The sequence below is a fragment of the Spermophilus citellus genome, assembly GCF_964194105.1.
Source record: "Spermophilus citellus genome assembly, contig: SCAFFOLD_91, whole genome shotgun sequence".
Taxonomy (NCBI): Eukaryota; Metazoa; Chordata; class Mammalia; order Rodentia; family Sciuridae; genus Spermophilus; species Spermophilus citellus.
The window spans coordinates 759,757-775,648 of NW_027673011.1; the positions used below are offsets into that span (position 1 = coordinate 759,757).

Sequence of the window (15,892 nt, forward strand, 5' to 3'; positions counted from 1 at the left end):
CCATTTTGTGAAGGCAATCTTAAGAACAACACAGAGACCTTGGCTCTGAATCTTTGGATCACTGCTTTGGCCTGTCTTGCCAGCTCTCTTTATCATACGATAATGATCTGCCTCTGTCCACCTGGCTATGTTGTATAATTTATGGGGGACACACATAGAAGGTGGAAAGACAAAGAAAATGGAGAGAGGTTTCTAGTTTTTATCTGGGTCTCATTTAAGATGGTTAATTGGAAGTCACAAAACCCAAGACGTGGAGCTAGGAGACTTTTTGGTGCCCATGCAAACATCTCTCTTTTGCTGGGGGAGGGGCCAGGATTCATGGTGGTGGATCTCCCTCAAAGAGTTCTTCAGGTATTCTGATGACACCCGCCCGTGGCTGAGGAAGTGAATACTGCAGTCCTCATATTCTGCCTAGATGACTCCCCATATATCCGAGCTTGGTTAAAATGCTCTGTGATGATCAAACACCCCCAGTAGGAATGGAAAGGTGGGCATTCTGAGGCTGGAAATTGTACTGTGCTGTTTGAAATGCCCATTAGTGTGTAAGTGAACCTCTGATCATCAACAAAGCTTGCTCAATCACCCACAGCAATCCACCCCGCAGCACTTAAAAAAAAAAGAGAGACTGTTTTTAAAAGACCAAATTTGAAGTCTATTATTGCTTTCTTCCTTTTGGATTCTTCCTCTTGATTATCCTGCTTTGCTGCAGGATTTCTAAACATCGTCACCTCTTAGATGCAGTCCCTCTCCTTGCTGTGCACACACCGGCCGACCTGCTGTGGAGACCAGTCACTGGGCTCCTGCTTTCCCAGAATCCCAGGCTGGTGCCAACTGTTCTCTAAGGCAGGAATAGGCAGAAATCAAAGGAGAAATTCTTTTTGTTCCAGCGGAGGAGGGGACAGCTGTTACCTGTGTTCACCACCTCTTTTGTGACCATCTCTCAGCTTTGATAGGGTCCCACATTCCCAAGCTAGAATCCTGAAAACTACATTTCCCAGTTGCCCTTGCAGCTAGCCATGGGCATGTAATCTAGATCCCACCAATCAGACCACACTCCTTCTGGACTGATTTGTGAGTGACCCCCAAGGAGAGGTTTTCAGGGCTGGGGAACCTGGTGGCAGAGGCAGGAGGAGGAACTGTGCACCCTGGCAGCTCTGCAAAGTGCTTCTGGCATCACCATCCCATCGACTGACCAAAGCGTAGGCTCAAGGCCTGAGCCCAGATTTCTGGCCTTTCCCATCTAATCTTCATTCACAAATTCCTCCTTATTTACTTCAGCTGCCCCAGATGGGTGCCGGGAACCACCAGACCTCACAGAGAAGTGATGTCACTCCACTTACAAACAAGTTCAAGACAGTTCTCCTCATCAGGAAGAGCCTCTCTCAAATGAAGGGATTCTAGTGCTGACCTGGGCTGGGCAAATGGGAGTCCTCAAGGGTCAGGAGCTCTAGGGAGCTCTTCTGAGCTCCCAGCCTGATGTCATAGAGAAAACGTCGCACGGGCATCTGCTCTCTGGAGATGATGCAAGCAGTGACAGTTGAGATGGGGTTTTCCTAGCAAGGCTGCCACCTGTCTGGGAGCCTTGTCCTCCCTACCTGCAAGGCCATGGGTACAGAAAGCTTAGCCTGGTTCTGGAAGATGTTTTCATCTTTGGGTGTGTGCTGCCAGAGAGTGGACCCTCCCGAGGCTTACCCTCCATCAGCAGCTGCATGGGCTTCAGTTGACAAAACCCAGGATCAAGTTCTTGGGAAGAGAGGCCCAGGAGGACCCCGAGGTAGAGAACAGGGGCTGGAAGAGGAGATTTGTCTTCCCAGTTCCCCAGGCCTCACTTTGTAGAAGCTTTGAATCGACATAGTGTTAGAAGAAATGAGAAAGGACACGTCACCTCTTTGTGTTTCTTCGACAATCAAAACCAGAACAAGATAAATCTCTCTAAGGTTTCAAATGTGATTTTCCTAAATGAAGAAAGTAAACCTTTGTCAGGAAGCTTCTCAACCTGTTGATGTGCAAACACCCTGATAAAATGCAGCCCGGGAGGATCAGTGGCCTGCAGCAAAGGGAAGGCAAACTCTCCAGTTCATCTTAGCCTTTTGCTGACCAAATCTGGCGTGGGGGATGACCTCTCTAAGATTGGCAAGGAAGTTTTGAGGAAAAACAACAACAAACCCCCAAACAAAAACAAAACCAGTGATACTTGGTAAACATGATGAACGGGAGGTTTAAAATGCCGTGCTGGGGAAAATCTGTGACTACGAACATTTGGATCCCAACTCCACCTGCTGTGTGACCTGGGGAAAGTCTCCTGCCCTCTCTAGACCTCTGTTGGCTCATTTAAATGAGAATGATCACTCTCAGCTTATAGGAGTAGGATGGGGAATGTGTCGATGACATCAACAACTTACCTGATAGGTAGTGATAAGGACTGACTATAAGGGGCTTCCTAAGTGACAAGGAGGGCCAGCCAGCCGCCATCTCCAACCTAGCCCAGCAGCTGGCAATGATAGAGAGAGAGACTGGTGAGATCCTGGAAAGGCCACTCCAAGGCCTCGGTAAGTGGCCTTCAGCTGCAGAGCTGACCATTCGGCCTGACTTAGTCAGCAAACTCAGAAGCACGCAATCGAGCTAGCTGTCCCGTTCATCATTGCCCCCTCTCCTCCCACTTGGACTTGAAATAAGAGAGCAACCTGCCCCTCAGACAAGGTGTTTAAGCTTTTATTGTGAATGGTGACAGATCGGGGCCCTGGACCTAATCAACCAAGAGCCAAGATGGCAAAAGCTTCATTGGAAGACTCATTTGGGACAATCGTTTACAGCAAACAAGTTCAGACCAGAAGATGCTGCTTGGAAATCACGGACTCAGCCAAGGTTGAGAGATACGAGGATGGTTAGATGTTCTGCACAAAGGAGATCCTGCCGATCCAGCAGAGTTGACACTTGTGGAAGGCAGTCTCTCAGGGATTTTGTTTGGCTCCTCTGAGGCCATCGTCATTGTCCCTCAGCTGGGCATCCCTTCCTTCCTCTGGAGAGGCTGGAGCAGAGAGTCTGCCAACTGGAAAAACAGCAGAGTGAAGCAGACATATTATTAACCCTGAAGACAAATCCATTTGCAAGAAACCCTTGGCCTCACTGGGGAGCTCATTAGAAAACAAGATGAATTTTTGAGTCAGCCCGGCCTTCCTGGCTCGGAAATTCTGGGGAGAGGCATTGACCTGCCCGTGTGAGCCCTAGGGATGATTCTGACCACGCAGTGTTTGAGCACCACAGTACCCCCAAGAGAGAAACTGACCTCCGCTTTTTGAATTGCTGTATTTGGGGAGGGGTCTTCTGTTGCATCTGCCTACCTTGTCCCTGCTGTGATTTCTCAGGCAGTTGTAACCAGTGTTGGAAGTGAAAACTGTAATCCCCAGGACTTGACTCCTAGGGTAGCAGCTGGTGGGGTAGGGGGGGTGGGGACAGGCACTTTCATTCTTTCTTGGCTGACTTTGGCAAAGCCTGGTAACACCAATCAAAGCCAGTTTCCAAACTGCACCATCTCACGCTCCCAAACCTAGACTGTAACTGGTAGTCGTGGGGCACCCCGGGAAGGGGAGCTCAGTCGGGGTCTCTGCCAGCACTCTAAATGCAGTGTGGTTTGCTTGCTGCTGCTTCTTCTCAATTTAACTAAGACTCAAGAAAGAGAAGTTAGAATTTAAAAACACTTCTCTGGTCCCATAGCAGTGTTTACCCAATGAGATGAGAAACTAGAGCTCCTTCCCCTTCCCAAGGCTCCCCGGCAATTCAGATTCCCCAGCTTCCAGACAGGCCATTTGTTTCTAATAAAGACACTACTGCTATTCAGAGGCAAACAGTTACCTGCCCTGTGGCTCCACTGGAAAGCAGGTACTAATGAGCCCAGGGCTGGGTTCAATTCCCACACAGGCCAATTAGCTTTTCCTTCCTCCCAAGGGCTGCCAGGCTGCTGGAGATGAGATCATCCATCTTGCCATGCGAGCTGCTGTCCATGGGAGGAGTCAGAGACATTGGGGAAGAGACACAGATGTCCCCCATTGGCTCAAATATTGAACTGGGAGGACTGGCTCAAGGCGGGGAAAGGAAGAAGAGCCCTGTGGCTTGGCACCATCAGGGTGCCCCGGGACAGAGGCGGCTGGGTAAGGAGGAGCTGTTTTGGAGATGGGGGCTGCCTTCATTCTTCCTCCATAGAAACTGCCAGGACTGACAGTTATTCCTGATTGTATGCTGCCTGTTCTGTGTGCCGAGCTTCCTTTAGAGCATTACAAAGATTAAGAAAGAAAAGCTTCATCCTGTTCATACTGATTTGATGGGACAGTGAGAGGGGTCCCTTATAAGTGAGGACAAACTTGCACCTCTACTTCCTTTCCAGAAAAGCTTCTGGAGTCCCTTCCTCTACCCCTTCTTCATGTCCACTAAAAAGAAAAACCCAAGGCTACCGAAAACAGTGGCTTGGGACCCAATCACAGAGACCCCCAAGGCTAACTAATACTGGCACTGGAAGTCAGCACCATCTACAGCCACACCCTGGAGCTGACCCCCACGCTGTCTGGCTTTATTAGAAATCATGGGGTAAAATTTCCACTGATTTCAGGATAGGATGAGAAGATTCGAGGGGAAAGTGCAGGCAAAAGGTTAAAGTTATCCTTGGAAATGGTGCCCATTTGCCCTAATCCAGAGTCAGTGCAGATTCCCACACATCTTCCTGAATTAAGTAAATGTGTTTGTCATCAAAACATAGGAAATGCTCTGGATGTCTACCTCCAGCTCCAGGAGAGTTAGCAGCAGGACTTGGTGCTTTATTTCTACGGCGGGAGAAGAGAGCATATGTGGGTAGTTTTTAATTTTAAGCAAAGTCCTTCACCTTCTTAAGCTCCTGCTGCTAATTCTGGCTAAGTTATTAAGCTTCTCTCCAGCACCATGAGATATATGGATTTCTAATAGAATTATTCTCTTGGCACCCCTTCTTTTTGAATAAGATAATTGTAAGATGTTTTCAGTTTTCATAACAACACACTTTCATTGAGGCAGAATCTCCAAAGCAAAGGGGAGTGATAAACTGTCTTGGTCTCTGTTTTGTTTTTCACATTTCTGGAAAATATACCCAAAGCTTGGCACACAGGCTCTTGCCCTGGTTTCACCAGGGAAAGGCTATGCGACTGGTCTGCAGTCGCTATTTTTCAACCTGAGGTGGAATCAAATGGGATGGGTCTTCTAAACCTGTAAAAATAAAAGCAATGCATAAAAACAGAGAGAAAGGCCAGATTAGGAAAAAATTACCTTTTGTAGCTCACAATGGGAGAACTCTCTCTCTCTCTCTCTCTCTCTCTCTCTCTCTCTCTCTCTTCTTTTTTTTTTTTTTTGGTACCAGGGATTGAACCCAAGGTCGCTTAACTACTGAGCCACATCCCCAGCCCCCACCCCTTTTTATTATTTATTTTGAGTCAGACGGATCTCCATGAGTTGCTTAGGGCCTCACTAAGTTTCTGAGGCTAGCTTTGAACTCATGATCCTCCTGCCTCAGCCTCTGGAGCTGCTGGGATTATAGGTATGTGCTACCTACCAGGCTAGAAGTCCCTTTTTAAGCAGTCACTCCCCACCATTTCCCACTCCATGGATCCTATAATACTACCACTCAGAGACCTTTTTGGAGATTTTCTTTCACAATTGTCTTGGAAGCTTCCGAAATTTTTCTGAATATAGGAAAGTTTTGATCCTTGAAGGATTTGAATGTTTTCAAAAGATTTCAAAGATGTGAGCCAAGTTCGGAAAATAAGCAACTTGAACTAGAACTGTTGTTTGGTTCAACAAATGAGGCACTATAGATTGATAACATGGTGGGTGTGTTGGGGAGTAGTATTTTTCCAATGTACTGTGAAAGTCAGTCCATTTCAATGTTTGTAGAAATCAATTCTGAGGGTTTTGTGGTGTTTTTTTTTTTAATTATTCTTCAAACAAATGAGAAGGCAAAGCACTTGACCAAGAAGTGGGCCATAGCTAGGTAGGGCTCGGGAGCCAATCACAAATTCTCAGAGCACTCAGCATGTGATCCTTCAGCAAAGAGGAGGGCTGATCACCTAACACCTATCACACAGATCTGTCAAGAGACTCACTCAGGGCTCTGTACAAAGTTGGCACTTGGCTCTGATTTGGTTGATTTAATCCAGATTTTCTTTCTGAACAAAAGCTACTATAAAGACTTTCTCTCCAGGTGCTTCGTGCAACAGATGAGCTTTTAGTTTGCATTTAGCATGAAAAATCCCCAGTAGAGGGAAGAGCAGTGGAACAGAAAGTCTCCCTCCAGAGAGGCTGACTAAGGCTTGGCAAAGCCAGCCAGAGCCTCTGCAAGGGGGCCATCAATCAAAGAGCTAACCAGCATGAACGAGAGAAGCTGGGAGGTCTCCAGGCTCCATAAGTGAAAAGTAATATTATTTATTGCCAGAAACAGAGAGGAGCAAGGCCTTCCGCTGCATCCTGTATCCTGTGTATCTAAGATCAATAAGGACCGTTACCCGGAACATGGCCTGCACGACACACACTGTCTGGGGCTGACCAAGCACAGGCTCTTGTCCCAGGTTCACCAGTGCAAAGCTGTGTGATTAGGTCTGTTTCCACATCTCCAAAACAGAAAGCCTGAGGCTATATAGCTCAGTGGCAAAACACATACTTAGCATGTGTGAGGCCCTGGGTTCAATTCCTATTACACCCCACCCCCACCAATATGAGAGAATAAAAGAATCTTCCTCCTAACACTGCTGTGAGTATTAAGTTGAAAAACTGGAGGTAAACTGTTTAGCCCAGTATTTGAACTATGGAGAACATTCAATAAACTAGCCATTGCTGTAATTGCAAATATTTTTACCTTTTCTTGTATATTTTGTGGAAATTTCATAAAAGTGATCATCATCTCATTTTCAGTTGTCTTGCTTTTGTCCCATAAAATTTATTCTCTGTTTTATTTACTGTCTTTGCATCTAAACATTGACCGTTTGGTATCACTATTTCCCCCATCCTCTATAACATTCCACGCAGGACAAATCAGTTGACTTCAGATATGTTCACCAAGTTTTGAAATATGAGGATAAAACCTGAACTCGATGATCTGGGAACCAACAGAAGAAATACTACTTTGCATATAAACAGGAATGCAAACAAAAACGCCCCCTTCTGAAAAACATCTAGGAAGAGGCTCTTTCTTCCATGGTACTTATCAAAAATAAACACATCTGCAGACCCACAGGGATTTACTGGAATAGAGTCCATGGCCTCATTATCAAAATATTTTGGTAGGGCCATCAATCAGTAACTTCAAATAAACACAATTGCTAATAGAACTCCTAAAGGGAAGTTTTGAAACAACAACATTTTGATGGGACCATAGGAAAAATCATCTATTCTGGCAAAAACAAAAGACAGCATGGAAATTGTCCACTATTTTGGTAAGCATATGTTGGTGTTGGCCTCGAAGAGTGGCTATTAAGACTTACATCATAAGCACTTTTGTATTTCCCCTCCTTCTAACTCTTCTCAAATACCTTTCACCCCACTTCTCAAGTATGTTGGCCTCACCTACATCTTTCAAGTTGCTGCGTTCCTCTGAATCCCAAGTGGGTTGGCGATTGCCCAGGGGCTGGAGTTGAGGTGGCTGATGGCTTCTGTCCCCCTTATCCTATATGAGGTCCAGCAAATTCCTTGCAGCCTCTTCCCACAGAGTGTGTTTCCTCAGGTGCTGCTTCAGGCCATCTCCCGGGAACACGTAGGGGAACTCTCCCGTGCTCTTTTTCCCCATTAAGTGCCCTGCACAAACAAAACCAGACCAGAATGCCACACATTTAACCAGTGGGAATGAATGGATAAGAAAGATTAAAAAAAAAAAAGTCATGTTTGTGCTGTTTCCTTCTAAATGCAGCATAAATAGAATTTTATTTACTCTGACAGATTTTGCTCGGTGTTAAAAATGTGCAACAAGGTGGACAGAATTCAGAACTGTAACCCAGGAGTCCTGGTGTGAGAGTCAGTTTTCATTGCTGTGACCAAAATACCCTACAAGAACAACTTAGAAGAGTGAAGATGTATTTTAGCTCATGATTTCAGAGGTTAGTCCATAGTCTCAAGTTCTCGGCTCTAGTGCTCTAGAGTATCATGGCAGAAGGACAAGGCAGAGGGACACTGCTCTGGGCACACCCCAGTGACCTGCCTCCTCCAGGCACACCCCATCTGTCTGCAGTTACTACTGAGAGGTTCCAGCTCTCATAATTCAATCATTCCACCTCTGAACTTTCCTGCATTAACACAGGAGCTTTGGGGAGGACAAGTCACATCCAAGCCATAACATCTGGGTTTTTGTTCCATCATTTTTATGAACTAGCCAGGTGACCTCAGCCAAGTAGTTTAATATCCTGGTCTTCAATTTTCTCAGCTATAAACTTTATAGGGTGAACTAGATTAAACCTAAGGAACCCTCTAAATCTCAAATTCTATCATCAATTCTATGTGCACCAAATTCTATTCCCAACAGAAGAATGGGCTTTAAACATCTTCCTCAGCCAATTCTGAATTGCTTCTGAAAATAAAAGCCTTGGTATGTTTCTTTGTGTGATTACAAGAAGAAGAAGAAAAGAAAAGTGTTGCTTTCCTCTTATCTTCAATACAAATGTACCAAAGGAATTTTTCACTTAAACTTTCTCAGAATTTTAGCTGAGATTGAATCTAGGAAACTTCACCTGGACATTATTAGTTAAGAGCGTGATGAAAAACAAGCTGGAAACAAGTTCTGACTAACACTTGGCAACCACATAAATGCAGGGTTTTCTCTTGGATGTCTGAGATGGTCAGTGAGTGTCTCTAAGTGGCCTCAGGGACACGCACCTGCTGTACAAATAAAGCCATCATTAAGGAGGCCAAAGTGCTAAAGACAGTGAAATTCACGTTTGCAAGTGAAGTTAACACAGGATAAGAAACAGGCAGGGAATTCAGGGTCTGCGGTCTTAATACTTTAACCCATTGCTTCAGCTACACACATATGTTGTCTTCTTCTAGTTTCCCTCACCCATCTCTCTGAAATTAGGCCTTTACCTCTTTGAGATTTTAACATCAATGAAAGGTTTTTTTTTTTTTTTTAAATTTAAAGTATATACTGGATAAAGTCCTTATGGTCCCAACATAGACTGGCATTAGAAGTATTCAGGACAAATATCATGGAAACAATATTTGAAAGACCTTCAGTCACTTAAAAGAGGCCCCTTCCCAGAGCACTGTCCACCAACAAAGAAGCCTCATTATAACTTCATCACTGTCATATATACTGCAACTGACAGTTTCCAGAATGTTTAAATGTGGATTATTTCATTTGATTCAGACCACAGTAGGTTTTACTGTTATATATTTGGTGAAAATGAGGCTTACCTGTGGTCACACAGATATTAGCAAAGGTCCCTAGGATTAAAGTCAGCTCAGAGGGCTGGAGATGTGGCTCAGGCGGTAGCGAGCTCGCCTGGCATGCGTGCGACCTGGGTTCGATCCTCAGCACCACATACCAACAAAGATGTTGTGTCCGCCGAGAACTAAAAAATAAATATTAAAAATTCTCTCTCTCTCTCTCTCCTCTCTCACTCTCTCTTTAAAAAAAAAGTCAGCTCAGAGTCCAAATTCCATTATATTGTTTCAAAGTGCCTTTTAACTTCCTAAAACTACAAGGTAGCAACACATCATTCCAGAGTCTGGAAAAAAGAGTAAGATCTGAAAAAAGCCTTCCAATTTTATAAAAAGGCACAGAGACTGTATATTAGTATATAATGGCTCATTATGTAAATGAGAAGAATTAATTCAATATAAGGGAGACTTCAAATGAGATTTTCTTTTTTTAAAATTATTTATTTATTTAGTTTTTTTTTTTTTCCGGCGGACACAGCATCTTTGTTGGTATGTGGTGCTGAGGATCGAACCCGGGCTGCACGCATGCCAGGCAAGCGCGCTACCGCTTGAGCCACATCCCCAGCCCCTCAAATGCGATTTTCAGTATAAGTCCTTGCTAAGTCACTTACAACAGGAGACTTCACATGATTTTAAGACCCTACTGAGATCAGTTTTCAAGCTGAAGCACTGGGATCCAGAATGCTTGGCTCTTCACTTATATGCGTGACCAACTTGGTGCCTGGATATCCACTAAATAACCTTGCACTTGGCCATAACAGTGATTATGTTGAACAACTTCCCAGGAAGTTCTGATGCATCAGCTTCATTTATACAGAGGAAATTGAATCATGATGATTGGAAGGCAGGATTGGAACCCTGATGCTCCCCGTAATGAGCTCAGTCCCTCATGCCCTCCCTAATTGCCTATCATCTAGTCAGGATGCTGGAAATGAGGAAGGAGTTATTGGCTCTGAAACAGAGGGGTGATGGAGATATTATTTTTACAAACAAGAACTTTATTTTGTCATGGCCAAATAATTTTGTGGACTTTCTATAATGGGAGGATAAAGTCATCACCCATTCTGTGATCAATTTAACACAGATCCTGTGACACTGGACTGAATTTCATGTGTGGTGGGTGTGTGATGTTCAGCTCCCCATCACTAGATCTACAAGCTGGTTATTAAGGAAAGCACACCATCTATAACATCCCAGGAAGCACTCATTTCCTGGGTCCTATTTCACTTTTGTGCTGGCTACTGTCAACCAAATCATTGTCTCCATGGCAACATGGAGGATATGCCCACTTCTACCTCTCCTCCCATCATCATCTGTCACATGTCCATATCAAAATAATGGAGATATCAGCATAGACAAAAGACAGGCATTTGCAAAACAAAACCTTGGTCAGAGAGACAGAGAGAAAAGAGCTTCTGTTCTTTTTTTTTTAAAGAGAGTGAGAGAGGAGAGAGAGAGAGAGAGAGAGAATTTTTTTTAATATTTATTTTTTAGTTCTCGGTGGACACAACATCTTTGTTGTATGTGGTGCTGAGGATCGAACCCGGGCCGCACTCATGCCAGGCGAGCGTGCTACTGCTTGAGCCACATCCCCAGCGGTCTTTTTTTTTTTTTAACAGCATATGAATGTTTATTTCAACAAGCTGAAGTTTTTTGAGTTTTGATGAGAGAAAATGTTTCATATGGTCCAATTTTGCAAATCTCTTATTATGGGACTATTATATATCAGATGCAATGGTGTAGTAAAGTATTTTACAGGGAAGCAACTAAGATTAGGGCTAATTTTTCCAAGGCAACCCTTTTGACTCTAATTATTAAGCACCCAATATATCAAAGGATGCTTACAAATGGATACATCAGGTGCATTTACAATATTCTCTTGAGAGTTTATTATAAACCAGTCTCATAGGCCACAAGGAAAATAAAAGGACTATGTACAGCCTTACAGGAAACAGGCAAGGAGCTGAGGAGGACCAAGATGAGTCTAGGGCCTTGGTGGGCGCATTCCCGGGGGAGGGGGCCCTGTAAGGGAAACCAGACAATCCGGTGAGACTCCGCGAGCAACAGCATAACAAACAAACAGGTCTGTGGTAACATGGCCCTGGGGAATCGGGCCCACGCTTCTGTGGAGCTACTTCCATAACTCTGTGGCCAAGGGTCAAAGAAGGCCGCGCATCTCTGGGGGAGGAGGCTGCATTCCTGGAGGGGTCATGCCCATCCGGGTCCCTCGTCCAGGGGGACCCATAGGAGGCCTCATACCAGGAGGTGGGCCCATCATGCCTGGAGGGGGTGCCCCTCAGCCCATAGGTGGTGGAGGACCCCCACGGCCTGGTGGGTACTGGGTTGGAGCTCCTGCAATACTGGCAGTGGCAGCAGCAGCAGCAGCAGCAGCTGCAACAGTGCCTCTTCCTTGTGGGGTCATCACCTGTTGGGATGGCCCACCAACCCCACAGACTGGTCCAGCAAGACCTGCAGGAGCCTGGGGCATAGGAACACCAGCTGGGATTCCTCTGCCAGCAGCCCTGCCAATTCCTGGGCCCCCAGCAGCTCCAGCAAGTGGCACTCGAGCAATGCCAGTATCTTTGGGAGGGGGTCCTTCTACTGTCATCGAGACCAGGTTGTCACCTTGAAGCAGCACCAGACCAAGGACTCGCTTCTCTTCCCTTTCTGCTTGTTTGGAGTTCTTTGGCTTGATCTTCCTGAACTCATCACAATCACAGAGGATCAAATTCATATGCTTGTCAAAAGCCTTGAAGGTGCCAATGAAGATCCGGCCATCTTGCAGGATGCATCTCATCCTGTAGTCGATGTGCTGCAGCATCTTGCTGCTCTTGCCCACAGTCATGGTGGCAGTTCTGATGGCTCCAATTCCCTCTGGATTCGCCTCCGTAGAGGCCTAGACACCCGCCAACAACCAGATTCCCGCCGTCGTCGCTCTTCTGTTCTTTTTAATCATTTAAAGAAACCACTAATAGACAAGTCTGAATTTCCTTGAAGTCAAAATTTGAAAATTATCCTAACTTAAGAAGATATATACATCAACATGTAGATTAAAGTATTGAGTACTTCTAAGAAGTAGTTTTTCTGGAGTTTTTGTGTTTTGCTTTTGTGGGGCTGGGATTGAATCCTGGCTCTTGTGCATGCTAAGCAAGTGCTCTACTATGAGCTACACCCCCCAGTCCTGGAGCCACACTTTAAATCCCCCAGTTTCTGAGTCAGCACTGCAGTGTCAAGCCACTTTGCAGCTTCAGAGTGGTGCTTTCCAATTCCACCTTCTGGGATAAGCATCACATCAAAGAGCCAACACTAAGAACATTGCATGGAAGCATTGAGAATAGTGTGTGTTGACACACATTTTCATTGCACAAACATTCCCATGGACTTCCAGCCACAGAGGAGCATGCTACATTTTCTAGCTGTCATCTCCTTTTCTGTTGCTACACTCTGCTTTTGTCAGGTGGAAGGAGCAAATCAGTTAACAGGCCTGCAAATGGAAGCTGACAGCTTCCTTGTAGACAGCAATATGTGTCTTTAGTTTTGCACTAATTAAAACTAAACTGTGTGTCTTTGTGATTGGAGAGGATTGGCCTTGGTTTGGGATAACTGAAAGCTAAACTTGAAACTTAACATCATTTGTCCCTGCCAACGCTTCTTTTTCCAACATTGGTATGTGTACACACAACAAACTTTTAAAATATATGATGTAATTTTAGGCTGAAATTTATATTATTCTTGACCTCCTTCTTCCCTTGTTCTTCCTCACACCCTGTACAAACAGGGGGAAGAGAAAAGGGTACATTTAATAATAAATTTCAAAGTGGCATTTGGGGTTGCTGCTGGTCTGTGTACTTTGGGGTTACCACTAGGAAGGGTGAATAAATGCAGACACCCTAAGTACCTGGGGACAGTCATGTTGCAGAACTGCAGCAAAACAGGTTGGGCCTGGCTTGCACCAGAAATAATGACCATGCTCCCCAGTTAACTCTGTTCTCCTACTTTGGGCCTGCAAGGCTTACCTCATAGTAAGTCCTGTTAGTATAAAAATACAGTTGAGGAAAACAGGTTGGAAATCCTGAAGGCTCACTCCACCTTTCCTCCTCCTGAATGGTAGCCACCAGACAATGGCCACTGGACTTAAGCTCCCAGAGACCCTTGTTAAGAATTACTAATTCTAAATTTGGGTTCTTTGACCCCTTGTGAGTGTCCTTCATTCTGGAAGTGCAGGGCTTCTCAGCCTCACCCAGGCCAACTTCTCCTGGGTTCCACCGGGTCCTTGGCGATCACAAATCCTCTCAACCCTGGGGGGAGGATGATACTAATAGCAGCCACAAAAATTGCTCTGGGCAATCCCGGGCTCTCTCTCCTCTGACAAAACCAAAGGCAACACAGAGGCCCAGGAAACCAGTTCCAGCCTCACCGCCCCTTCCCCCAAATTCCTCCTCTTCGTGGCAGGAGGTTGATATTCGAATTAATAAGTACTTTTTCAACACACTGTTTCCGGTCCTAAGTGGTTGACTAAGGAAATAGTGCCTGTCTCTCTGTGTCTCTGTCTGTGTTCCACACACACCATTTCTTTAGAGATGGGCCGACTCCCAGGTTGAGGTTGGTGCAGTGAGCTGCCCTGGGGTACGTCTGGGGATGTTGAACCCCTTGCATTTGCAAGAGGCTATGCTTAGCGAGGCCCAGAGGCCCGCGGGTGATGGGTGATGGCGAAGCTGGCGGCGGCTGCCTACTACCACTTGTCCTGGGTGTGCCCTGGGCAGATCCCTGACCTGGCAGGCGCCCTCCCGCCCGGCTCCGCCCGCCACCAGGCAGTCTCTTCCGCCTTGCTTCCGGGGAATCAGGACCTGGGAATCACCACGCCGGTGTCGGAGAGCAGGAGGTTGGCAGAGGAGATGGGAAAGACGCTAAGGCAGACGGCGAAGTCGTGCGTTTAGATAGACAGAGACTGAGAAAGAGCGGGGGCTCCAGGAACAGAGAGGCTAGGGTGAACGCTAAGAGCACGCGCGATTCCTGTAGCGCGGAGCCCGCCGGCTGGAAAGAAAGAGGGTGGGCAAAAGGCGGGGTGGGGGGATAGTATCTGTAAAGGAAAGAGCAGGACCCAGACAACTCAGGAGAGCCACAAACAGTATACATTCAGGCACTGTTGATTTGGAACCCGGGGCGGGAGCGCTGCGTCCCTGGACCCCACACCTGTGGCTTTGCCAGGCGCAACCTCGCAGCAGGGGCTCCAGCCCAAGCTCGTAAGAGTCGTAGCCTGGACCTGGCTAGACCTAGGCTCAGAGACACGATGGTGACCACACCTCGCTCCCCAAAGTTGTTCCAGGAGAGACCCATGCCAGAGCGGGTTGAGATTAGGTGAAAAAAAAAAAAAAAAAAAAAAAGGAAGTGTCGGATTTGTGCGGAGGGATGATGAGCTGAAGCGTAGGGTTGGGATTTTTGGAGAGCTGCGCGCTGGCTTCTGCGCCCTGAGGAGGAAGCGGGTGCGCACCCACAGAGAGCGAGCGGGAAAGGATTCAGGGACCAGTCTCCGGTTAGTTAGAGACCCAGTCTTCCCGGGACGGGGAAAGGTGGGGTGGAGTTTGGGAGATCGGGGTCGGTGTTTTAGTAGAAGGGTCGGAGCAAGCCCAAGCCCCACAGCCCGTCCGCGAAAAGGCTGAGATGCGGAGACAGGTCTCCACGGGCTGGCTGATCCCTCCAGGGACAAGAGCGCGCGGCTCTTGCGGCCAGGACACTCACCCACTGCCCAGTGATTGCCGCGCGGGTACATCTTGGCCAGCACGGTCCCTTCGCCCACCGGCACCGGGGCTGCTGGCCCCAGGGGCGCCTGGCAGAGGACTAGCGCCAACAGGACGAATGGGAGCTCGGGGCCGCCCATGATGCCGGCGGGAAGCCCTGGTATCGCAACCGCGAGGCTAGGCGAGGCCGGGCGGAGAGTGCGCTGCCCCCGGCGGAGCAGCGAAGGAGGACTGGACCTCCGAGGAGCTCCCGCCGCTGCCGCCCGCGCCACTGCTGCAGCCTCCACTAGGGCCCCGACTTTATATGGAAGCCGGGCGGAGGGGCTGGGGGGTTCTTCCACCACCTACCAGAGCGCTCTGACGTCTCCCTATCGCGAGCCGGGGCGCCCGGACTCCTGGCCCGGAAAACCATCCATCTCCCCTCGAGTGATAAAGAGGCTGAGCGTACAGTGCCCCGTCTCCCTTCCCCTCCTAGCCGCGCCCGCCTTCCCCACTCCGGATTAGGTCCGCCCATCCTCGACGCCAACACAATTTCGTGAACTGCCCCCTGTCTGACCTCACCGGTCTCCCGCTTTTACTGAGCTCGCATCCAGCAAGCGGTAGAGAGCAGCGACCGGCAGCCTGATCTCAGAGGTAGAAGGGTGAGCACGGAGGATGGACGTTTTGTGACTGGGCAGTGCTGAAAGTGTTGGAACCGTGATTGCAGAGTACTC

General features: G+C 47.2%; 2 pseudogenes across 2 annotated transcripts; both read right to left on the minus strand.

Annotated features, from left to right (window-relative positions):
• Nucleotides 1–2,951: 2,951 nt before the first annotated feature.
• LOC308640239 (gastrin-releasing peptide-like) lies at nucleotides 2,952–15,521 on the minus strand (annotated as a pseudogene). The gene is made up of 3 exons (XR_014024435.1): nucleotides 15,181–15,521; nucleotides 7,579–7,806; nucleotides 2,952–3,049 (listed from the first exon to the last, which is right to left on the minus strand). The product of XR_014024435.1 is annotated as a gastrin-releasing peptide-like (transcript).
• Nucleotides 11,462–12,366, minus strand: LOC308640238 (small nuclear ribonucleoprotein-associated protein B-like; annotated as a pseudogene). Its single transcript has one exon. The product of its transcript is annotated as a small nuclear ribonucleoprotein-associated protein B-like (transcript).
• Nucleotides 15,522–15,892: the final 371 nt, after the last annotated feature.